General features: G+C 44.0%; 1 protein-coding gene and 1 pseudogene across 1 annotated transcript in view; both read right to left on the reverse strand.

The window, feature by feature from the left end:
* TMEM132D (transmembrane protein 132D) overlaps window positions 1-26,832 on the reverse strand; it is a 752,033-nt gene that overhangs the window by 190,738 nt on the left and 534,463 nt on the right.
* LOC102979509 (cytochrome c oxidase subunit 6A1, mitochondrial-like) lies at window positions 11,119-11,441 on the reverse strand (annotated as a pseudogene).

Raw genomic sequence — 26,832 nt, forward strand, 5'->3', positions numbered from 1 at the left:
AGGTGGATGGACCAGAGTCTGTCATACAGAGTGAAGTAAGTCAGAAAGAGAAAAACAAATACTGTAGGCTTACACATATATATGGATTCTAAAAAAAAAAAAAAGGTTCTGAAGAACCTAGGGGCAGGACAGGAATAAAGATGCAGACATAGAGAATGGACTTGAGGACAGGGGGAGGGGGAAGGGTAAGCTGGGACAAAGTGAGAGAGTGGCATGGACATATATACACTACTAAACGTTGGGTGGATAGCTAGTGGGAAGCAGCCGCATAGCACAGGGAAATCAGCTCGGTGCTTTGTGACCACCTAGAGGAGTGGGATAGGGAGGGTGGGAGGGAGGGAGACGCAAGAGGGAAGAGATATGGGGATATATGTATACGTATAGCTGATTCACTCTGTTATACAGCAGCAACTAACACGCCACTGTAAAGCAATTATACTCCAGTAAAGATGTTTAAAAAAAAAAGAATGTACATATATATGTATAACTGAGTCACAACATTGTAAATCAATTATACGTCAATAAAATATTAAAAAGAGAGATGGAAGAACATTACTAAAGGACAAACTTATGTCAACTGGTGCTGTTCACATTCTTTGTGTGATTCATTGAAGAAATCCATTCTCATCAGTAAGAAAAGATATTGGTCCCTGTAAAGATACTTCCTCTCCCATTTCCCAAACACAGCTCTGATGTGGTCAGTAGAGCAATAACGGAAGAAATCTGTTGACTTCCTCCCCATCAGCCTGCCTGAGCGTAGCAAATACTAACACCTGAGCAGCCTAAGATCCTCGTAAAAAAGAGCGAGCCACCCACATATGCCTCTTCTTGCCAGTCAGATCACACCCATGAAAGCAAATGAGGTTGATGCATCCTTTAAAGAGAATCCTTTAACTAGAGAAGGGCAGGGTTAATTACCAAAGGAAACAGACTAGCACACTTCAACCTATTCTCGGGCATCTCAATTCCAGCCTCAGATTTATAAACTTTAATTCTGGTTCCTTGTATCCTGACACCAATTGTCCTTGGTATAGAAGGACATGGATAAATGCAAGCAGAACCACCCAGAAAGTCCAGTTGGTATTACTGAGGATTATAAAGACATTATTTTTAATAATATTCGACAACGAATAATACAGACATACACATGATCAATTATGCCATATTGTGTGGGACGAGATGTGCGAATAAAAAGTAGAGAAGAAAGCAAAAGGAGAGAAAAATCTTTTCCTGGCTTTTAATTTCCAAAAGTCTACACTGGAAGAGAAAAAAAAAAAAAATACAGCCAATGTTCAGATTTGAGGGAATACTCAGTGAGTACTAGCAAGGGTCCTTTAACTTCCTGAATTTGCTTCCTCAAGCTAAAAATAGGGGGAGATAGTCAGTGAAGAAGTGGGGTTGGCGGGTTTCACACAGAGTCTTTGACTTCAAGCTAAGGAGAGATGGGATCTGAGAGCAGAGAATCTATTCCATTACTCGCTCCCTGCGGCAAGTTCCCAGGGATGCGGAGAGTGTCCGGAGAGAGGAATTGCCTGAGATTTCACTAGATTTCACTAGATTTCACTAGATTTCACTAGATTTCCATCTTGGACATGTACCACGCCCTGAGTTGTAGACAAGCACACTGTTCTTGTGTACCCAGGAGTGGCTTGGAAGTAGCCAAGAGAGCTTCAGGATCTGAAAAGATGCTTTACTACATAGATGAGGGTAAAACGCTTTTCCCAGTGGCTTGTGCGCACGGGAATGTTCATGGACCAATGTGTAAAAGCCAGATGGGAGAGCTGGCGTCTCAGAAGATGCTCACATGGACAAATTATATGCACTCAGATGTCCCCGTCTCCATACGCTTTGGAAATACATTCTGGGACTTCCCAGGATGTAAACAATACAAGAAGAAAAGGGGAGGAGGGGCTTCACAGTGACTGAGATTAGCTTTCTGACAACTAGCCTAGCAGAACTTGGAAACCTGAAACAAATCAAGTTATTGAAAAGTAAAAAAAATATTTATCTTGCATCTTGAAGTTTAGGGCTCAGGACACTATTCCCATGGATGGATCATGAACGTTTATGTACTCAGAATAGTGAGTGATACGGACCAAAGTTCAATGTTTCTTCCATGATTCAGAACACACTTCAAGACTTTCGGTGCCTCACATGCAAATTATGGGTACCGGGAAAATCACTGGCTGGCAGATCTTTATGTCTGTTTTCTAATCCGCAAAACAAGGTCATTGGCTGAAAATATTTTATAAAGTGAAACAATGCAACGAAGATTATCGTAAAATCGTAAAGCTTGTCATAAAATTGCTTTTGCCCCGTGTTAGTGATTTGGGGCTCAAACAAGGAAGGCATCACGGGGGGGGGCATCTCACCATGGTGTGTGAAGTTGTTTAGCAGAGACTCCTGCTCAGGACAGAGCCTCTCAGCAGGGCCAGAGCCTTTCTCTCTAACCCTGTCCAGACAGCCAACCTTCCGTCTCACAGTGGGAGCTTGGTGGACAGGTGACACTAGCAAGGGCTGCAGGAGGGGCTCTGGGAGGGTTCGGTATTTGTTACATAGAGTTTCAGCTTGTCTTCCTGTTTTCAGTACCACCTCACACTGATTTCCAAGATAACTGGAACCTCCAAGTCCTGAGCTTTTTTTTTTACTCTCTCTCTCCCCCACACACACTGCCTCTCTCTCTCTTAATCAATATATCCCCCAGACCTCTCTGCAGGTGGTTAGCTACCTCTGGTCTGCTAATTCAGTGACCACCTGAGAGTCTTCTTTCCACAATTTCAATATTTTGTTGAAATCTCTTATATGACTGTTTACTTTTTTCTTCAGATTATGGGTGTTTTGAAAAAAAGATTCTTCACTGTTGCGATGGTTAATTTTATGCATCAGCTTGACTGGGCTATGGGGTGCCCAGATAGTTGGTTAAAACATTATCCTAGGGCTTCCCTGGCGGCGCAGCGGTTGAGGGTCTGCCTGCCAGTGCAGGGGACACGGGTTCGAGCCCCGGTCCGGGAAGATCCCACACGCCGCGGAGCAACTAGGCCCGTGAGCCACAACTACTGAGCCCGCGCGTCCGGAGCCTGTGCTCCGCAACAAGAGAGGCCGCGAGAGCGAGAGGCCCGCGCACCGCGATGAAGAGCGGCCCCCGCTCGCCGCAACTAGAGAAAGCCCTCGCGCAGAAACGAAGACCCAACGCGGCCAAAAATAAATAAATAAGTAAATAAATAAATACTTAAAAGAAAAAAAAACCATTATCCTAGGTGTTTTTGTAAGGATGTATTTGAACGAGATTAACATTCAAAGCAGATTGCTCTCCATAATGTGGTGGGCCTCATCCAATCAGTTGAAGGCCCGAATAGAACGACAAGAACGGCCCCGGCCAAGCAAGAGAGAATTCTCCTGCACACCCGCCTTTGGACTTCACTGCAACAGTGGCTCTTCCTGGCTCCACAGAAGACAGCCTTTGGACTCACACTGGAATATTAGCTGTCTGTGTCCTCAGTCTGCTAGTCTACTCTGCAGACTTCAGGCTTGCCAGACTCCATAACTGTTCTTTAAAATAAATCTCTTCATATATATATATATATATATATATATATATATATGTATGTGTATATATATACATATATATAAAATTCTGTATATATACATATATAATGTATACATACATTAAATATACATATATAATGCATATATGTGTATATGTATACACAGATATAATGTATACATGTGTGTGTATATATATACATATATACATAAAAGTAAAAACTATATATAGGCAGGCCTCATTTCATTGTGCTTTGCTTTATTGTGCTTTGCAGATACTGTGATTTTTTTTTGCAAACTGAAGGTTTGTGGCAGCCTTGTATCAAGCAAGTCTGTCGATGCCCTTTTTTCCAGCAACATTTGCTCACTTTGTGTCTCTGGGTCCCATTTTGGTCATTCTCTCAATATTTCAAACTTTTTCAGTAATATTATGTTTGTTACAGTGATCTGTGGTCAGCGATCTTTGATGTTACAACTATGACTTGCTGAAGGCCCAGATGATGGTTAGTATTTTTAATAATAAAGTATTTTTGAATTAAGGTATAATATATATAGTGTTATTTTAGACATAATGCCATTGCACACTTAATAGACCACAGCACGTGGTGCAAACATAACTTTTATGCGCGCTGGGAAACCAACGAATGCATGTGGCTCACTTTACTGCGATATTTGCTTATTTGCAGTGGTCTGGAGGCAAATCCCACTATCTCTGAGGTCTGCCTGTATATATATACTATTGGTTCTGTTTCTCTGGATCACCCTAATACAATCATAAATATAAGTAAACAATCCACCACAGAAATCTAGACTTGGCAACAATAAAGCCTTTTGATTGTGTTGTATGTATTGGGAGTATGTATGTTATTATCTCATTTAAACCTCCCAATGGTGTTGTAGAGAGATGCTTGGATTGAATAACAACTGGATTGTCAAAAGGAAAATGGCAGTACAGGTAGTTTTTAATATGAAAAGTGTTTTCAGCTTTACTGAAGCATAATTGACAAATGAAATGATAATATATTGAAAGTGCAGAATATGATGATTTAACGTATGTACAATTGTGAAATGATTACCACAATCAAGCTAAATCACACATCTATCACCTCACCGTTACCTTTTTTTTTAAAAGAACACTTTACATCTACTCTCTTAGTAAATTTCAAGTAAAAAATACAGAATTATTAACTATAGTCACCATGCTGTATACTAGATCCCCAGAACTTATTCATCTCATAACTAGAAGAGTGCACCCTTGGGCCAACATCTCCCCATTTCCCCCACCGCCAGACACTGGTAACCACCATTCTACTCTCTGTTTCTGTGAATTCAACTCTTCTTTATTTAGATTCCACATATAAATGATACCAGAGAGTGTCTGTCTTTCTCTGTCCAGCTTATTTCACAGTCTCATGTCTTGGAAGGAATGTAAGTTGGTGCAGCCATTATGGAAAACAGAATGGAGGTGACCCCCCCCCCCCGCAATTTAAAATAGACCTACCATTACTATCCAGTTATCCCATTTCTGGGTATATATCCAAAGGAAATGAAATCAGTATATGGAAGAGAGATCTGCACCCCTGTGTTGCAATGATTGCAAACTTATTCACAATAGCCAAGATATGGAAACAACCTAAAATGTCCATTGATGGATTAAAAAAATGCACTATATGTATACAACGGAATATTATTCAGCCATAAAAAAGTAGAGAGTCCTCTGCCACTGGTGACAACAGAACAGATATTTTAATCTAACTACACTACACCAGAGTTACCTCTCTAATCACCTCTAAATCACCTTTATGTTCTGTTCTAGAAGCAACAAGATATTCTTTGGGCCGGATGAAAGAATCTCCTGCATTATGTACTTTACCTTCATGCTTTTCACAGCCGTGCAGCATGATCAGTGGACAAGTGTTAGAAGCTTCCAAAGCATGCTCTTGTTTCTATGGCTGAGTACTAAGTAAATCTGGATAAAACCTGTAATTCTGTTTTACTGAAGTCTATCTTCCTCCCCATAGTTCCATAACGTCCTAGGTGTGTGAGGTGCTTTAAGGCATCTAAGAAAGAAAAGGCACCCACTTCTTCCAAATAAATCAAAAATAGTCACCCAACCTGTGTTGTACAGAAAGCAGAGCCCGAGGCAGAGGTCATGTGTTATGAATGCACGAGGGGTGTGCCAGGCTTGGGGCAGGAGTGCCGGAAAAAAGGAGAGGGGCAGGGAAGGAAGGAAACTGATGAACACACATGAAGGAGCTGGCCAGTGTTTGATGTCAAGCGTGAGAAATCGCCCAAATTTGCCAGACTCTTTTCTGGGAGACCATACTAATGGATGCTTCTCAGATCCGTCCACCTGGGGAGGGATTTATCCACTAGTTTCCATCTTTTGTTGGTCAGAGGCGTGCCCTGCAGGATGCTAATTCCTCTTTGCTTCTGGGTAGCATGTGTCCAGAAAATCTCGCACATTTCAGAGTGAACAAGAGAGCCCTAGGGCGGGACACCACAGGCCTAAGGTCAGGCACTGTTTTTTTGTGCCAAAGCAAATTCCCCGGTGTCATTAGGGAGTTTAGTGCTACAGCGGCTGAAAACAACAGCCCAGTGTCCCTGAACCAGGTAGACCCGGCCTTCAGAGAAGGTCTGAAATGGCACAAAGATGTGTAACTGATACAAATTCTTTAGTCCAGCTCTCTTACACTGCCCTCCAAAGGCCATGCTGGATGATTCTGGCCTGGCTAAATTTCACAGTGGGTACCGGGCAAGTATCCTGATGATAGTGTTTAAGCTTCTGGATCAAGCCATACCTGAAATCTATGTGCAGACTGTTTCTTACGGAAGTCAACCAATATCTCTCTTCTGTTTCACCGAGTTGAACTGGGCTCACAGTCACTTGCAACAAAGGGTTTTAACCGTTTCACATGAGACTGATGTTTCTCAAAAGCACATTTTGGTCCAAAATGATATAGAGAATCATTTACAGAAAGCTAGGGCAGCTCAGAAAATGTTTTACGTGTGACAACTCATGACAATCTCCACCAGCCCACCTCTCATCAAACTGGACATTTTTAATGAACAATTGACATTTTTAAAAAACCTCTTGGAACCTGCAGACACTATTAAAAATCAGATATCGTTTTCACATCTTCATTCGCACTAAATTTAATTCGCTGCTGAGACAAAAGGGAAGGGTGCACTGCATCTTTCTCAGATGTCCTGCAGGATGTTCTCACAGCGGGGCTAAAGAAGAGGAAGCTACCATTTCTATGAACCTTTTGTGCTGTAAAGTTAAACCAGTTTCTTCAATGAACCACGCCGGCCTGACTGCTTCCCAGTCACGCCTCACCATTTTCATAGGCAGGCGTCAAACCTCAAGCCCTTACCTTGTGCTTTCAAAATCTGAGATTAGTCAAACACAAAGAAAACTTGAGCGCTTTAAAAGTTGACAAAAAAGGTGCAAAAATGAAGAAAAAAATAAAACCTCACACTTTTTTTTTTTTTTTTTTTTTTTTTGCGAGTCTCTGCACATTTGGAGTTTGGGCACAAAGAAGATTCATAGAATAATGACTGTTTTAATGGGTCTTTCAAAATGTACAGGGAGGGCTTCCCTGGTGGCGCAGTGGTTGAGAGTCCGCCTGCCGATGCAGGGGACGCGGGTTCGCGCCCCGGTCCGGGAGGATCCCACGTGCCGCGGAGCGGCTGGGCCCGTGAGCCGTGGCCGCGGAGCCTGCGCGTCCGGAGCCTGTGCTCCGCGACGGGAGGGGCCGCAACAGTGAGAGGCCCGCGTACCGCAAAAAAAAAAAAAAAAAAAAAAAAGTACAGGGAAGCCAACTGATCTTAGAGGCGATGGTGAATACTTGAGCAGCTACTTAATACAGAGGCAGGAGTGTGCGGTGTGAATGCAATACTCCCATTGGCCAATCAATGCTCAGAGAAGCTATTAACCCACAGAGCAAAAGGCACCTTGCCAGACAGTTATCCTGTAAAAGGAGAGAATTCTGAGAGTCATAAAAACGGGAATGTCATTGACCCGTTCGAGTAAAAAGACATTCGATGTTGTTTGGTGGCCAGGGCTGGGGATGGAAGAACAGGGCTACACATAACCACTGGCCACCTGCCCAACTTAAGAGCTCACACACATACAAGCACCTGTTAAGGTACCTGTATTAGTTTCCTGTGGCTGCTGTTAACACATGACCGCAAGCCTGGTGGCTCAGAGCAATGCAGACGGATTCTCTTTCACTTCTGCGGCTCAGAAGTATAAAAGCAAGGTGTCCACAGGGCATGTCCCTTCTGGAAGCTTCAGGGGAGAATCTGTCCCCTTGCCTTTCCAAATATCCAGAGGTTGGTGGTCCAGTGGTTAAGAATCCGCCTTCCAATACAGGGGACGTGGGTTCGATCCCTGGTTGGGGAACTAAGATCCCACATGCCGCGGGGCAACTAAGCCCGTGCGCCACAACTACTGAGCCCACGCGCTCTGGAGCCCATGAGCCACAACTAGAGAAAAAGAAAAGCCCTCGTACCACAGCTAGAGAGAAGCCCGCATGCTGCAACAAAAGGTCCCACGTGCCGCAACTAAGACCCAACGCAGCCAAAAATAAATAAATAAATTTAAAAAACATATACATATCCATACATATCCAGAGGCTGCCAGCATTCCATGGCTTGTGGCCCCTTCCAACATCACTCCAATCTGTTGCTTCCCTCCAGCCTCCTCTGAAAAATCCTCACGTGCGTGTCCTACTGTAGCCAATTCTCTGCTTCTCTCCCTTATCAGCACTTTTGTAATCACATCCATATGGACGATGAAGGCAACCTCCTCATGTCACACCCTTAACCACCTCTGCAAAGCCCCTTTTGCCATGTAAGTTAACATTCCCAGGTGACGGAATTAAGGATGTGGACATCTTGGGGGCCATTATTTATCCCACACAGTCTTGAAAGCGGATGACTGAAATCAAAGCACAAACTCTCATTCTAGAAAGGACTGTCCCATTGGAGCAAGCCCTGGGTTTGGCTGTGTCATTTATTCAAGCTTCTTGCTAATGCTTGATTTTTTTTCCAGAGTCTGGCTTCTCAGGACCCTGTATTATAAATATCTGGATCCTCTTCTGGGTGTTTGTATAGAGCACATCGCAGTACAGAGTTCAGGGCCGGGGTGAGGGCTCACGGCATTGTCCCACTCTCCTTCTCTGTCTCTTAACATTTATTCAGTAAACGTTGAGCAAAGACCTTCTGGGAGATGTTTAAAGAAAAGAGCTTCATACAGGAGACTGAAGTGTCCATGGTAATTTACCTCCTCATCAAACTTGCTTCCAAAGAATAGACATTCTTCTTATTTTTCAGATTGGGAACCAAAGTACTTCTGTTGTATTAGGCACTGTTCTAGGACTTTTATGTATTCTTTAATCACATCTATGCTCCTCCCCAAGCTGAGTGGGTGGGTATCATTGCCTCATTTAACAAATGAGGAAACTGAGGTTTCGGGAGATTAAATGAAATACCCAACACCAAGAGCAAATAAGTGGCAGATACAGAATTCACTCTCAGCCTTGCCTAATTTCCGGGCTCTGCCTTTTAAGCACTATATTCTATTGTCTCAAATGATGATGTCTCTGGGAGGGAAGAGAATATTTTAAGCAGGTGCATTGGTTTTTTTTTTTGTTGTTTGTTTAATTTTTATTTTATACTGGAGTATAGTAGATTAACAATGCTGTGTTAGTTTCGGGTGTACAGCAAAGTGATTCAGTTATACATATACTTGTACCAATTCCTTTTCAAACTCTTTTCCCATTTAGGTTATTACAGAATACTGAGCAGCGTTCCCTATGCTATACAGGAGGTCCTTGTTGGTTGTGTATTTTAAACATAGCAGTGTGTATATGTCAATCCCAAACTCCCAGTCTGTCCCTCCCCCCAACCCTTCCCCTCTGGTAACCGTAAGTTCGCAGGTGCTTTGTTAAAGACCTTCACAGCACCAAAAGGCCTGGAGAGCTATCAACTCTTTTTTCTCTTTTCTTTTCTTATCATCTATCTACAGCATTTATCTTAAGGACATACACTGTAGCTACTGTGAATCCTAGCAGATTCCCAGGCTCCAAAGACTTCGCTTATGAAGAGTCAGAACAGGGCTTATCCATATTCATAAGGCTTGTCTGCCACACTTCCTACGGCTGGGCTGGTGCCTCTGAAGGGCTCTGCCTCAGTTAGCCAGCGGCGTACCACACGGAGCATTTATTCTCAGCATCCCTGATCCACGGATCAGCTGGTGATGCTCTGCTTCAGGCTGCGGGTCAGCTGGGCTCAGAAGGTCCACAGCACTTGGCTCCAGGCTCCACATGGGGTTCAGGTCTGCTTCACATGTCTCTCATTCTTCTGGGGCCGCCTGACTACACGGCATGTTCTTCTCACAACGATGCCAGAAGCACAAGAGGGCAAACCCGGCCACGTAAGCGCGTTTCCAGCACCTGCTCCGCTCACATCCGCCAACATCGCCTCGGCCAAAGCAAGTCGCGTGGCTAAGTTCAAAGTTAATGGGAAAGGACGTGAACTCCACCCACCAGCAGGCAGGGACGCAGCTATAAAATACGGGACGGAGAGCTGGGGGTCCCAGTGTCCTCTACCACAGCCTGTTCATATCTGGTTTGTTTTCCCTCACTGATGGTGATTCCCTCACTTCTACCTCTGCTTTGATGGAGGAAGAACCAAAAAGTAAAACCCAATGTATTCTACTCCACTTACAAGTTCTTACTCTTAATTCCATCCCCAAGCTCCAAGCATCAATGTTTCCACCCGATTCTTCATCTGCACTGTCTCACTGCAGCCCACCTCCAACATCACTGGAGGCTCGAAGCCGTGCCCCTGATTCAATACATCCCCTCTGGTTTTCACACAGTGGCTGGGGTGATCCTTTAAAGTGCAAACTCCCTACCTTTCAACTCTGCACTTACAATAAAATTCAAATTCCAGTTCATGCCCTGAAAGACCCCATCTTCTCCAAGGCCCTGCCAACCTCTCTCACGTCATCCTGTAAATTCCATCCCCATATATTGAATCCACCCCCAAGCTCCAAGCATCAATGTTTCCACCCGATTCTTCATCTGCACTGTCTCACTGCAGCCCACCTCCAACATCACTGGAGGCTCGAAGCCGTGCCCCTGATTCAATACATCCCCTCTGGTTTTCACACAGTGGCTGGGGTGATCCTTTAAAGTGCAAACTCCCTACCTTTCAACTCTGCACTTACAATAAAATTCAAATTCCAGTTCATGCCCTGAAAGACCCCATCTTCTCCAAGGCCCTGCCAACCTCTCTCACGTCATCCTGTAACAGTCCCCCCACTCTGACCTCGTGTCCCAAGCATACCTGGGTCTTTTTCTTTGTTTTTCTTCAGCTCATGAGTAAGTTATTTATTTAAGCCGCCTCCTGCCATAAGCAAAGGGATGGTCATCCAGTCTGATGGTCATCCATCACCGGACACAAGAAGGTGAGCTTAAGGTCCCCTAACTTTCCTGGTCCATGTGTGCAGGGTAATAGCCCCGACTAGCGCTGTGGTCTCCAGTGCAGTGGTCCAGGTTCTCTTTACTCATCTTCATAGCCAGTTGGAAGCAGAGTCACATGAGGGTCATGGACAAGGGTATGGCTGCCATCTTCCCCGGGAAAGGGCTTGGACCTGATGCGGAGATGGGGGTAGTCGACCGACCCCGGTCTGTCCTCGTCTCCGTGGCGCGACTTCAGGAAGACGTGCCCGCCCCCGCCCTGGGGAGCGCCACGAGGCCGGCGAGGGCCTTCCACATGCGAGCTGAGCCCTGCGCGCTGTGGGCGCCCCTCGACATAGGCCGACTCAGCTGCAGCCGGGGACGACCTAGCGGCCCAGAAACCCGGGATCCAGCTGCTGTCACCATTTTCAACCGGGATCCCCGCCTACCTGGGTCTTCTCATCTGTCGTTAGAACTCGCTGTTCTCTTTGGCTGGTGCCCTGGGGCCCCGGATCTTCACACTGCTAGCCCTTCTTGATATCCAGGTCTCGTAAAGGCTAACTGTGCTTATAAAGAAGCCCGCACCTCCCCACACCCACGCTACGTGGCCCCACCGTGAACTAAACTGTTCTAAACTCTTCGCATTTTGGTATCACTTGGGCAGTGCCGGTTTCCTCCTTAGAAAGGAGTTTAACTGACAGCAGAGACCTTATCGGCCCAATTCAGCGCTGTACCCCAAATAGGAAGCACAGTGCGAGCTTATATTAACAGCTCGCTAAATAGTGCATTGAATTCAAAAATGATCAACGGCATCTGAACAGGAAACTCACGCGTGCTCCAGAAAGTTGGGAGAAAGCGTGGCTTCACAGAGATTACCAGAAGCTAAAGCAATATCGCTCTAAGTCTGAGCCGCTTTTCGACGTCAGCTGACGCCTACACACATCGCCGATATTTGGGAAGTGGACGCTTGATTTGAGTTTCACGGAGACCAAGGGTCGCTGTCTTCCTGAGGCTTGGCCAAGGGCCCCCAAAGAGTAGGACACGGAGCTGTGTGTCAGTTACCAAGCCAAGGTAAAGGAATCGGGCAGGAATGTACGTCTGAGGACGGAGAGTTTTGCGATGTGTTGCAAAGCTGATGAAAGACAGCATGCCGGGAGTGTGAGCTTTGGAGCTACACTGAGTTAGAATTTGGTCAGTTTCTTAACCTCTCTTAACCTCAGTCTCACCATCATTAAAATGAGGACAGTAATGGCACCCACCTCCTAGGTTATCGTGAAGATTAAATGGGTTAGTTCGTGCAAAGCCCTTGTGGGCACTGCTTGGTACACAGTGAGCAAACCCATCTGGCTTGGCTATTATTAGTATAAATAAATATTAATTTGGATCAAATTGTAGATACAAGCAGAGAGAGAGAGGGGGAAAAAAATCATAATTAGAGCTGTTAAATAACACTTGTTATAATTTTCTGTGGTGCCTTCTCAAAATAAGGTCTTCTGTAAATGCCACTTCAAATCTCAGAATTCAGCAACTCACCCACGAGCCAGCTGTCAGGGAATGGGTTTAACTCGTAGAAGTGGTTCTGTTCAGCCATTTCTTTTTCTCTGACAATGTTATCTCAGGGTTACCCAGTAGAAAAGTTACACTGCTTATTATAACCACAGTACAAACAAGGCCTGGGATTTATATAACACCTCGGACACCAAAAGCTAAAAAGCACATCTAAGGGATGCAGTCCTGTCTCTTTTCACAACATCCGCTCAAAAATCAAGAGTTTGATAATACTGTCCCCTGAGCAGATAAAGAGATCAAAAAGGAGTCAAAGAACTTCTTCAGGGAGACCCAGTAGAGAAGTTCCACAGCTGAAAAGAGGTCTGAAGACCAATGTTAGCACAGCAAAAGCCTTCGGTAATTTACCCGCCTTTACATTTTCCATTTGTCTACTTACGTGTTTCCTCTCTGTCCAGAAAAGGAATTGGAAATATATTTAATAGGTCAAGTAAGAGATCCCAAACTGCATTCCATGGAACAATTACAGATGGGGGGTCACTGTGACTTGGGAAAAATCCATTGGCAAATAGGATTCCGTGGTGAAGAAAATCTTAATTCCTCTCACGCAGAAAAGGATCGTTATTTACAGTTCTGGGTGGGTCTTACTGCGGAGAATCCTGCTCACTTTGGTTAGCCCAGCACTTTACATCCCTGGCAAAGCATTTTTTAAAATAGAAAATCAATGCTACTTTAGAGCACCAGTGTTCCACGGATCATCTGTTTGGGACCCGCTGACTGGAGGAAATCATGGTGCAGAGAAAAATGGGGGTGACAATGAGAAATCCAGGGTCAGGGGAGCGCCTATCAGTCCAGACCACCACCACCTTTGCGTCCAGCCGCTACAGGCGGGATGCAAACGTGGCCATCAGCATCGTACAGGCCGAGGAAAGGGTAGGGATACGAGCAGGCCTAAGGATCAGCTTAGGAACAACAGGTAAATCTGGAAACAGGTAGTTTGGGGGGATTTGGTGAGCCTGTAACCCAGGCTGCTTCTTCAAATATTTCAAGATTTGAAATAAAGAAGCAACACGGGACACCGAGGAAAGACTACCCTGGATTTTTCTCCCTAAGCAAATTTAGCAACTCCAAATGCAACGCGTGACATTCATAGAGGTACTATTTAAACTTGTTTTAAAATTAGTGCTACTAGTTTGCAAATGGTAGTGTCTATTAATGCAGAGAGATTTCAGAGTTTCTAGAAGCAGAGAGAAACTCAAAAACACCGTGGAAAGGATATAAAGGATGTAAAAAGGATATATAAATATATAAATATATATATAAAAAGGATATAAAAAGGATATAAAAATTACAATTTTTATAAATGACAGCAACTATAAGGCACCTGTCGTGCACCTAACAGAGAGCGGGCATTCAGCAAATGACTCCCTTGTTGTTATTACTACTGCTATTTAAAAAAAACAAAAAACCAAAAACACCAGTGGAAATACCACAGCTTAAGCTTCAATGTTGTGCTTAGTTGGTAACTCAAGCCTAGAGAGTCTTTTTGGCCAAGTGAACATCTGATTTATATGAAGGTCATCACCTTAACTCGTCTTCCTGTTTCCCAAGCATCCCCAAATTTACGTCTCGAAAACGAAATTTTTTTGAGTTCTCCTTGAAATCACGTCATCCCCTTCTTCACCACTCCAGTTCGTCGCAAACACCTCCTTATTTCCATTTATTTGAAATCAGACACAGACTTATCAGGATCCTCTTCCTTCTCTAGATGCCCACGTGACCATCCACCAGCAAGGCTCAACAGCTCTTTCTCATTACTGTACAGTTAGTCCTCTACATACGAATGAGCTCCGTTCCGAGATGGCGTTCCTCAGTCCAATTTGTTCGTAAGTGCAACAAAGTCAGCCTAGGTGCCCAACTAACACAGTCGGCTACAAAGTACTGTACTGTAATAGGTTTATAATACATTTCACACAAATGATACATTAAAAACAAGCAAACACAAACTAAATAAAACATTTTTACTCTTACAGCACAGGACCTTGAAAAGCACAGTAGTACAAGCTACATCACTGCTGCTTTTACGCTCGTTTCCGGACATCCTGGGCTCGAAATAAAGGTACTGTACTGCTGCACTCTATACAGTACCGTACAGTAAAGTACACAAAAGCACAACCACTTGCAGAGGATGAAAGCACATGACAATGTACGCCAGACACGTGAACTAACTTCCCTGACTGGACATGCGGACGCACATTGGCATCTCTGAAAGTTCGCAACTTGAAGGTTCGGATGCAGGGGACTCACGGTAACCTCAGGTAACCTGACTCCGCGCCCTTCTCGCTGCCCCTCCCTCTTCTATTGTTATCCCTGCAGGATGCTGTAAAGTTGTCCGCAAATTCTCCTGCTGCCTGCATCGCCGCTCTCCTCCAATACAATCTCCACTCCCAAAGTATTTAAAATCCATAAAATATATATTTTAAAATTTTCTAACTGACACCCCCCAAATTCTAACTGTTGCACTTGGAATAAAATCCAGATTCCCGCTTCAAGCTCATCTTGAGACACTTTCCTCTGACTCTTTGCCTTCTGGCCAACCTGGCCACTGTGAGCTCTTTTTTGCCTTAGAACCCACCTGTAGAAGGTTCCTTCTGTCTACAGCGCCCACATCTCCTGAACTGTGTAGGACTGACATGTCTTTATCCCGCAAGCCTCAGTTTAAACACTACCTCCATGAGGCTGACCTTCTCTGATTTTCCAAACTAAGTGTCCCCCTTCTCCAATCCTTAATTCTCCATCACTATATTCTGTTTGATATTTTATAGCATGTTGTCTGATACGTGCAATGTCCACTTATTTATCTACCTGTTCATTATCTGTTTCCTACATCTTTACCACTAACATCATGGGAGTGGGATTTATCTCTGCTTTATTTACCAAACCTTACACTTTACCTAATACATTCAAGACATGTGCACACACACAGACATACATATTTGTAGAATATATGCATGATTGAACGAATGAGGAAAACTCCAGAAAGGATTCTTTATGAAAAAGGAATATAATTTGATTTCATGGTACAGTATGTAAATAATTTGTAAAACATCCGTGAAAGGATGATTCACTAATTAATTCCCTTCCGTTTTCTCTCTGTCACAAAACCCACTTTGGCCAACATATCAAAATACAAGCAGGGCTTGCTATCATTTCCCTTGAAAATAATCAATGACCCCTTGCCTGTTTAGAAGTCATAAATTGATTGCAGCTGCAAAATAAAATAATTCTCCAGAAAGAGCAGAATGCCACTTAGTTAATTCTCAAATGAATAATAAAACACGATAAACAGCCCATGCCACGTAGATGGATTTATTAACTAGAGTTTAGGAAAAGAAAGAGCAGTCATAATTCCGCCATTCTTTCTGGGGCATTCCCAGCTACACGTGCACAGAGAATATTCGATGGAATGAGAATGTCCTAGGTAAGTGGTCTCTACCTGCCAGGACAGGGTCAACAGCAGACTCTAGGTGGATATTGATTAATTCTCCATTTTAGATGTTAATCTAAATGACATTCTTAGAGGTATTATAAGGGAAGTAGGTAGCTGCTGGAAATGAAGTAGGTAACTGTAGCTTTTGGTCAAAATTTGTAAGGAAAATTAAGTAAGGATAAGTAGCTTATGTAAGAGGAGAGCCAAAGAGTTAGTCTTTAGGATACATGGGATGCTCTTCTGAGCCTCAGTTTAGTCATTCACTGGAGGGAGGTCGACCCTTCCTCTCTTTTATGTCACCTGCGTAACCTCCTGAACAAACACACTCAGAAGCCAGCTATGTAGTATGGCTGTCAAGAGCAAAGTCCATCATCATTATCTTCTCTAAAGAGTGAACTCCAGGGCTTCCCTGGTGGCACGGTGGTTAAGAATCCGCCTGCCAATGCAGGAGGCACAGGTTCGAGCCCTGGTCTGGGAAGATCCCACAAGCCGCGGAGCAACTAAGCCCGTGTGCCACAACTACTGAGCTTGTGCTCTAGAGCCTGCGAGCCACAACTACTGAGCCCATGCACCACAACTACTGAGCCTGTGCTCTAGAGCCCGCTCTAGAGCCCGTGAGCCACAACTACTGAAGCCCGCGCACCTAGAGCCCGTGCTCCGCAACAAGAGAAGCCACCGCAGTGGGAAGCCTGCACGCTGCGACAAAGACCCAACGCAGCCAAAAAAAAAAAAAAAGTGAACTCCACCTGGGTCCTCCACCCTACGTTCCCTCTGGTTCTCTGTGAAAGTTGAGTCTTAACGTTCTTTTTATGGTTGCTGGTGACATGTTGCTGTTGTTATTAAACACAGAGGCTTAATAGGTGTTGTTAAACTGTCCAGTCACCTATTTAATTACTAGTTCAGCAGTTACTTTACCACAGTTAGGCACCAAATTATCTCAGTAGCTTTTGTTCCAAGATTTGTCTTTACAGCCCTCTGGGGTTTGTCTCCTTAATATAATTTTGGCTCTAACTCTCTCCACACATGAACGTGGGTGGCGTCCTTAGGGATGAAAGTAGGATTGGGATTGGGGTGACACATGGTTAGAGACGCTCCGTAGGTGATGATCCAACCTGCAGTCTGGTTTCAGAAGGACTCCCAGCCTGACCGTCTAGGGCAGAGCTGGGCTTCGTGCAGGACCCGTGAAATCTGACCTTCACTGTCCCTATTTGCTAACTGGCCCCCGCACATTAGGAGGGCTAGGAGTCTTACAGACCGAACCATTAAGATGTGCTCAGTGAAGCTCTTATTGGAAAAAGAAACACAGGGCACTCCAAGCTCACTGGAGGTTAAGAGGCGGTCAAATCACATAAAAGGGAATCCTGGGAAAAAAAAGAAAAGTGAAGCTAGAGCTCAGAAAACTAAGAGAGCAGCCTATAAAAGCTAGAACTGAGTCACTCTTTATACTTGGAACGTCCCCACGAGACACCTGGCTGAGTTGGAAGTGGTGAGTGGGAAAAAGTCACTTGTCACCAAGCAGGGTCACAGAAGGAAGCCAGATTTCTAAAAGTTTTTTTTTTTTTTTTTGCGGTACGCGGGCCTCTCACTGCTGTGGCCTCTCCCGTCGCGGAGCACAGGCTCTGGACGCGCAGGCCCAGCGGCCGTGGCTCACGGGCCCAGCCGCTCCGCGGCACGTGGGATCCTCCCGGACCGGGGCACGAACCCGCGTCCCCTGCATCGGCAGGCGGACTCTCAACCGCTGTGCCACCAGGGAAGCCCTAAAAGTTTTGAGAAAAGAAAAAAAAAAAGTTCTATGGACAGAAAATCTAGATGAGGTCTGACCAAGGGGGAAAACTGAAATTCTGATTTCACAAAGGCAAATGATTGCTAGAGGAAGAAAAGCCAAGAGCATCTGAAGGTCTAAGTTTGGCCAGGGAAGGGACAACTGGGGGGCTTGTGGTGAGAAGTCGGTCTTTTTTAAAATTTAATTTTTATTGGAGTAAGGTTGCTTTACAATGCATTAGTTTCTTGCTGTACAGCAAAGTGAATCAGTCATACGTATACACAGATCCACTCTTTTTTCTTTCTGTTTAACTTTTTATTTTCTATTGGACTAGAGCCGATTCACAATGTTGTGGTAGTTTCAGGTGCAGAGCAAAGTGACTCAGCCACACGTATACATGTATCCGTTCTCCCCCAGACTCCCCTCCCATCCAGGCTGCCACATAACACCGAGCAGAGTTCCCTGTGCTCTACAGTAGGTTGTCATTAGTTGTCTATTTTATACGTAGTGGTGCATATATGTCAGTCCCAATCTCCCTGAGGGAGGATTCCTAGAGCATCACTCAGGGTTCCCACAGAAAACAGGAGGGCAGGTGGAGGAGGGTTAATTTGGGAAGGTGGAGACACAGAGGGACCACAGGGAAAGCATCAGTAACCTGGAGCCGGCACCTGCCCTGCTGTTGCCGGCCCGTGGGGAAGGAAGGACGCCGTTGGGAGGAGCAGTGATGTTTGGTAGAGGACCCGCCCCCCGCGGAACACGCAGACAGCCAGGAGGGGAGAAGCTCCGCCTCCCTCCGCTCCTGCACTCTGGGCTCCTGCTGGGGCTTCCAGAGGCTTCTCTCTGGCCAACTCTGGCTGCGGTCCAGAGGCTCTTGGAGTCCTTTAAGGCAGAATATGCAAGAGAATGGCAAAGCAAACGGGTCTGCCCAAGCAAAAAGAAGATTCCAGGCACAAACATCCAGGAAAAGGAAGGCTTTCGGAAAATGATATCAGCTACCAAAACACGCCATTTCCATTTCTGCTTCGATTCCATTGTCAGAAAGTCATCAGAGCAGAAGTGAGAGTGGTTAAGAAGGAATTAGACCCACAGGGGGTGAATAATTCGCAAGCCATCACCGAGCCTTTTTAAGCGAGAGCAAGCCTCCAGAATTGGGTGTATCACGCCGAGGGACAGACAGACAGACTTTGTAGTGTTTTTACTGAACCTGTGAGGAACCATATACAGACAGAGAGGCCCCAGAATAATTTCCAGTAACAAAAATGGACAGGACAGCAAGTTGGTTATGAAAACTGCAGATCAGTAAGCCTGAAATCAACATAGACACAGGTGCAGAAAAGGCTGTTAAAAATATCATGCGTACTTTAACAAAGAGCTACCAATCCCTAGAAGACGCTATGGCTTCATATGGCTTCATAGTCGGTCATGCCTGAATAACCTCCGTTATTAATTGGTTGGATCTTACATGCACCATCGTTTAGTCATCCAACAAGTATTCTGAGCCCCTACTATGTGCCAGTTAATGTTCTAGGTGTGTGGATACTGCATCCATCAAGGTGGACAAGCTCTCTGTGTTCAAGAAGTCTAAAATCTAGTGGGGAAAAATACTCGCAAGGAAACGTAAAAATAAGGAGGGTAAGTTCCGATAATTAAAGGTAAATCAAAGCAGGTGAGCCATGTGATGGAATAAACATGTCTTGATGGTGGTGGGTACAACACTGATTTCTTCACTGATAGAAGAAAGCTTATACAGAAGGACAGGACGAGTGATGAGTCAGCTGTGAGACATGCTTGTGGAAGAGACCTCCAGGCAGGGGAACAGCCAGTGCAAACCCTCTGCGGTCAGGGGAAGTTTCAGGAACACCAAAGGATGGGAGTGTGAAGCTTACCAGCAAGGGAGTTGGTTTTAGGAAATGAGGTCAAAGAGGTAGGGAGGGACCAGACAATGAAGGGGTCTTTGAGTCTTAGTGAGAACTTTGAATTTTACTGTCAGCGTGGATGGAATTGGATGCAATGATCTTAGGCAGAAAGGATGGGGAGGTGTCTGGTGTTTCGAAAAGATCTCCCAGCTGCTATTGGGGAAAATGGATCAGGTGGGAGTGGGGGTGTGGCAAAAGTAGAGGACAGGAGACCATGTCGTTAGGGCAAGAAATGAAAGTGTCTTGAACTTGGGGAATAGCAGAAGAGATCAAACTCAAGGATATACTTTGGAGACAAAACTAACAGGGTTATCGGTTGGCACGTAGGGTACCAAAAGTCAGTACCACGGACAACTCTTAGGTTATTGGTTTGAGAACAGATTTCAGGCTGAAAACATGAGAAGAAAAGGTTTAAGGAAAAGTTTTTATTAATTTTTAGAATATGGTAGACATGTTGTATCTGGGATACTGGTCAGACAGTGACAGACTATCTCGTCGTGTAATTGTGGACAGTGAGAAGTGATATGAATCTGAATGAGGGGGCATCTATGATTTATTCCTCTGAGACATTTTTGAACACCTACTGTGGGCTACGAACTGTTTTAGATACTAAGAATAAACATGTAAGAAAACACACAAAAATTCCTGCCCCCATGGACTTACAGTTTGAGGAACCAAACAGTAAACTGGAGATCAAGTGAAGCAGACGGCACGTCCGCTGATGTCTTGTACCGGAGCATTAGCCGATATATGATCAGGTTCTGGACTTATTGTGAAGGTGGGATTATCAGGATCAACCAAGAGACTGGAAGTGAGGTCTGAGAGTGAAGGATTCCATAGTTTGGGTCTGAGCATCTGGAAGGATGGAATCACCGTTGACTGAAGTGGGGACATTTCCAGAAGGAATACGTTTGCAGGGTGAAGGTCAGGGGTTTGGTTTGGGACATGCCAGTGTGGAACGCCTACTGGACAGCCAAGAGTAGTTGTGGAAACTGGAGTTCAGGGGAGAATCCCAGGCTAGAGACACACATGGTGGAATTATCAGTGACTATGTGATATGTAACATGGCAAGAAAGGATGCAATCACCAAAGGATTAGATCAGGCAGAAGGGAACTCTAAGGACCTCCCTGGAGCAGAACAGGTGGGTAGGTGAGAAGGAAGGAGAAAAGGGGTTCAAGCAAGTAGCCCAGGAGTGAGGAAGAAAAGCTGGCATGTGTGTTACTCTCCGAAGCTTCGGAATTCCACAGAGGGTGCTGTCCTCATCCACGTTCTGTTCAGAATCCCTAATGAATTGAATGAGGACACTGATAGGATGCTAATTGCAGTTATACAGGACATCAAGCTGAGATGTATCATCAGAATGCTCCATTACGGATTCAGGATCCTAAAATATCTCAAGGAGCTGGAATGACAATGGACTGCCTCCAGCGAGATTAGCTTCCCGGCCCCAAACCCTCACTGAACCAGAACGGTCGTCACCGATAAGATGCAGCTGAGGACCCGCAGGTGAAAAGAGCAGAGATCTAGGTAACTGGGGGTCGACAATGCCACGCAGCCTCCCAAGAAGGGTCATGGCAAACTGGCCGGCATTCAGGGGAACGTGTTGCCCCAAATAAGATATGAAAGCCCAGCTCCACGCTCTGCTCTTGTCAGTTCATGCCCTGAATACTAGTTTCAGTTCCAGGGACTAAAGATTAAGTCTGGGATCAACACTGAGGCTCATGGATAATTGAATGCTGAAAACAAGAGAAACCGTCATCTGCAAGGACACTATAACCAACCCAAGGGTATTTAGGGAAGAATGCCTGGCGTAGTTAGACAGTGATAACAGCTGAAGGAACTGAGAGATATTTAAACTGGAGGAAGACTGGATCTGCCAACTCCTCAGGCAGGGAAAAGTACACTTTTCAGCTCTCTTGTAAAAGACGGTGCTGCTAGAAGAGGCTGGAAAGGTAGGCGAGGGGTAGATCACAGACAGTAAGTAGGCTTCACGTGCCACGTTAAGCATCCTGGTGTCTCTGCCCAGAGCAGTAAGTCATGTCATTCACATGTTTCAAACAGAAGGTAGTGACATCATCAAAGCTGAATTCCTAAAAGATTTACTGTCTGCAATGTAGAGTGCAGAGGGAGTAAGAGTGGATGAAACACATGTTATGGCTGGAAATGAAGGTAATTTGAACTACAGTAGTGGCAGTGGATATGGAAGACAAGGATGGGTTTGAGAATTAGGAGGTAAAATCAAAAGTTCTTGGTACTGGGTGGAAGATGAGGATACGGGACAGAGGGGTATCAAAGATGACTTGAGTGGGTAGTGAAATGGCAGAGATGCCATCCACTAGATGTTGAACATTACAAATCTCTCTCTCTCTCTCTCTCTGTCTTTATGTATACGTCGCCTATGGCTAAATTATCTCTATCATTCACATTCATATCCATATTTTACCCATATCTTTACTTTTACCTATTATGTCTGTGGTGTGGGTTTCCCTAAGAGGTAGTGCATTATTCTCTATACCCAGAGAAGATCAATAAGAGCCTGTACAGTTCCCTAGTGGGGAGTGCTGTAGAGGGAATTCCATCATAACATGGAAAATTCATAGGCTGTTGTGAAACATATCACCACTGATCTAACAAAATGTCAAGAATTCTATTCAACGGATGGGCTCAATGCGGCAGTATTTCATAGATAAGAAAAGGGAGATACGAAGACAGAAACTTGCCAAAGTTACCATGAGAAGAGGTGACAGCGACGTGGGTTTTATTTCTTGGGGGTCTCATTTATTTTCTGCTGTCATTCAGAAAGCTCCTAACATCATCCATCTACCACTTAGTCATACCACAGCTCTGCTTTTTCGTCTTCCAGTTTGAAGATGAATGCATACGGCACCACTGCATGAAGTACACCTTTACCATCCGTTCACGTGTGGGATTTTGATGCTTTACGTTTGCCCATCTTTAGGCACCTAGATGTGCCTTATGTCCTGCACCTCTGTTCAGAGGGCAAGTGATGCTTCTGCATATTCTTACTGGCATAGTTCCACACTTAAACCCTGCTGCTTAACAAGTACCAGACTCTTTCTAGCCATGTGACTTTCAGTAGCTTATTGTCTTTCCATGAGTCTCAGTTTTCCCATCTGAAAAATGGCCATCATGCCTCTCATGTTTTTGTGAAGCTTAAATAAGAAGTTCTATAAAGAGCCTACCTGGTGAGTCAGGTAACAAAACACAATAACTCCCTAGATACTCAATAAATGAGACAGTCTCTTTCTTTTGCAGGATTGAGCCCTTTTCTCAGTAATGGAGTTGTACGCTTATTATGATTCCCCAACTTCACTACCACAAAGGGAATTTCTTTAAATTAAGGACAGAATTTTCTAGAAAGACATGGGCCCTGGGTTCCATCACTCTACCTGGATTCATAGACTGGGAGGTTAACTTTGCCACCTGTCTTGTATCTTGGAAATGAGTTCAAACTTTTCCTATTTTTTTAAAAGATGAAACTGTTATACACAGGAAGAGATAGGTAATACCTAACCTGCTTCTATTCGTTAAAAGAATTAGCTGGCTAGTCACACATATTTTCAAAATGGAGAAAGGCAAGATTTATGGATGGAACTCTCAGATCTCTGGTAACATGCTCAGCAAAATCCTTTTCTTAATTATTCCATTGCTTTTCCATATGTTATCTTATTATACTTGCATATAACTACAAATTCATAAGGGCTGATAGCCTCCATTTCCATTTTTAAATCGTCAGGCAAACAGATCTGCATGGAACACAGCAAGCAGTTTAAATGCTTCCTGTCCCACAGTTTGCTGCTGACAGGTTTAAGAAAAATAAGTTCTGTTAAAAAAATCACTTTGAACTGTAAGCACTACATCCCTCAGGTAGTAATTCTGAAGAATTCTGCTGCAGGGCAGTCATCATGCTGCTTTACGGTACAGCTGCCTTTTTAGACAAGGCATAAAAAAGTCCCTTCTTCCTGTTACTGTTAATATTTCTCATGTTTTTACAGTTAAAAAAGCTTAAAGAGTAACTTCTTCCATCTTTTCTGATCTAGTCATGATATTCTCTGACACATATGATCATTCTATTAGTAGAAAAATGGATACACATGCACTTGCTATGGCCTTGGAGATGAACACCAAGCTCTGTGAACACATTCCAAACAGAGAAATAAACAGACAAACAAAAATCTAGCCTTAGATGAATGAGTCAACCAAAGACTCACCACCGGCAAGCCGTAGAGAATTAAACAGATTCTGAAGGAGAGCGCTGATTCTTTAGGAAAATGTGGTTAGAATTAGTTTGGACTCGAGTTTCAGATTGTCTGATTACTCTGTTTCATGTTTGTTAAAACCCCTTTTGATGGGAAATTCACAGGTTATAAATAAACGCATTTCAAGGCTTTAAACCTTGGCTGACGCTCAATCTTCAGCTTTTACTATCACCAAGCATTTCAGATCAGTTACGGACGACGAGCTGTAGCAGGACCAATATGCTTGCTTCAGTAAGGACCATGGTACCGTTGGTGATATTCCGAAGGTGGGAAGTAATTTGTTTCCTACTGCACACAGGTGTGTTTTGCTAATGAAGGATGGGCTCTTTCTTCACGTCTATTATTTTGGTTTTTCGATCACCTTTTCTGTAGGCAGTTTTTCACTGTTTTTGTTGGAGGTTTTAAGGTTTGTTCTGTATGTGATATGGAAAGGTAATTCACTCCTTTCCCCCAAAACCCTATGCAATCATATTTGTCCTGTATTTTTCTGCGAGGGATTTTCTAGGCAACTTTCTTGTAATTTCATGCTTCCATTCTTCCTTCCCTCCTTACTATCAGAAACCTGGTTTTATTCAAATATCCATTCTTACTTACAGCCTGTGGATCCAGAGAACGCTGACGCTACCCGCCCTCTTAACCGAGCATGTCAATACTATCCCCTTGGCTGTGATGAGTTTAGGAAGCCAGCCGCAGACTTTTCAGAGTATCTGGTGACTGTTTAGGGGCAGGTGATGGCCTGATCCGGAATGAGCTGACCGAGAGGAAGGACTTCCGTTTGATAGCTGGAGGACAGCTGTTCTTCTCTCTCTGGCTGAATCCCTTTGCTCCAGTGGTTTGGTGATAACCATGAAGGGAGTGTGGAGAACAGGGTCCAGCACAGCCGAGCAGGACTGAGACGGTCACAGTGAAACAGGGGTGGCAGCTGGACTGGCCAGCCCAGACACTGCCCCTCTAAACGCCTTAGGCTGTGGCATGAGACGTTTGCTCGCTGTGTCTTCATGTTTCAAGTGGGCCCCCTGTTTCTTGCATTCTGAAAGTGTCTCAACTGATAACACACTGACACCTGATAAATTCAATAATAAGATGCTTAGGCATCCCACAGTCTGCTGGCCACAAGCTAAAGGCCCGGGAGAGCTGGTAGTGTAAAGTCCAGCCTGCGTCTGAAGGTCTGAGAAACAGGGGAGCTGGTGGTACAAATCCCAGTCAGAAAGCAGGACAAGATGAGATGGGATGTCCCATCTCCGGGAGGGAAAAAAGGGACAAATTTCTTCCTTTTCTTAGTTTGTAATGTAATATTAATATAGTATAATATAGCATAATATTAAGAAAAGGAGAATAATAATAGATAATAATGTAATATATATCCCTCCTCATCTGTCTCTCTGTCTAGATATATATATATATATATATATAGAGAGAGAGAGAGAGATATATAAATACATAGATATAGAGATAGATATATCTATGTCCCTATCCATCTATCTATCTGCTATGGATTCTGTTTCTCTGGAGAGCCCTGACTAATACAGGAGGAGAGAGAGGAATAGGGGAGAGAGAATAGGAGGGGAGAAAAAGAGGAAAAGACAGTCTCCTCCACCAAAGAGTAGGGAAGTGATGTCTTCTGCATTTGCATTCATAACCTCTTTGAAGCAAAAGAGAAATTGCATTTAAGGATAAATCAATGACTTTTGCTTAGGCTAAATTTAAGGGATAAGTGAGCCACACAACTGAAAAGACTGGTTTATAAAAACGGAGAAGGCAGATTTTTTTTTTTTTTCCTTATTTGCCCACACGGTAAAGCTCTTAACTCTGCAATTACCACCCGTCACACAAAGATTAATAAAGAAGTTGCGGAATTGTTACTTAAACAGGAGTTTTCTTTAATTCTACACCAACTGAAATTTCAGCATCTATGGAAATTTCCACTTTTCTTAGAATCTGTCAAGAAAACAATGTTTTTTTGTTGATAACGTCCCAGAGTTAAAGAAGACTGGGAAAATATTTCAGTCCCACATGAGATAACCACTACTTTGTGAAAACACATACTTTAATGTGCTATTTGAAAAAAATTGTCAAAAATTTTAATATTTTTTCTCATTATGACTGCCACATAATTACTGACATGTTTGTATTTAGATTTTTCATGTTTTGTATGAAATGAGATTTCTCTGCTTTCCCATATGCTTTACAGCCAACACTGGTGAATGCTGAATGGCTTCTTATCTAAGACAAACATGGTCTAAGAGAAAGAAAATAAGGTTCCCTGGAGACTCTCTTATTTGGGGCTGTTTTTCACATGCTATTCTATTACATGACATCTGCATCTGAACTTTTTATTTTTTTAAACATTGTTATTGGAGTATAATTGCTTTAAAATGTTGTGTTAGTTTCTGCTGTATAACAAGGTGAATCAGCTATACGTATACGTATATCCCCATATCCCCTCCCTCTTGCGTCTCCCTCCCACCCTCCTTATCCTACCCCTCTTGGTGGTCACAAAGCACCAAGCTGATCTCCCTGTGCTATATGCAGCTGCTTCCCACTAGTTATCTGTTTTACATTTGGTAGTGTATATACGTCAATGCCACTCTCACTTTGTCCCAGCTTACCCTTCCCTCTCCCCAAGTCCTCAAGTCCATTCTCTACGTCTGCATTTTTATCCCTGTCCTGCCCCTAGGTTCTTCAAAAAGAATAAAATACCTAAGAATAAATCTACCTAAGGAGACGAAAGACCTGTATGTAGAAAACTATTAAGACCCTGATGAAAAAAATTAAAGATGATACAAACAGATGGAGAGATAGACCATGTTCTTGGATTGGAAGAATCAACATTGTGAAAATGACTATACTACCCAAAGCAAT

This window comes from Physeter macrocephalus, chromosome 19 (assembly GCF_002837175.3).
Source record: "Physeter macrocephalus isolate SW-GA chromosome 19, ASM283717v5, whole genome shotgun sequence".
Classification (NCBI taxonomy): Eukaryota; Metazoa; Chordata; class Mammalia; order Artiodactyla; family Physeteridae; genus Physeter; species Physeter macrocephalus.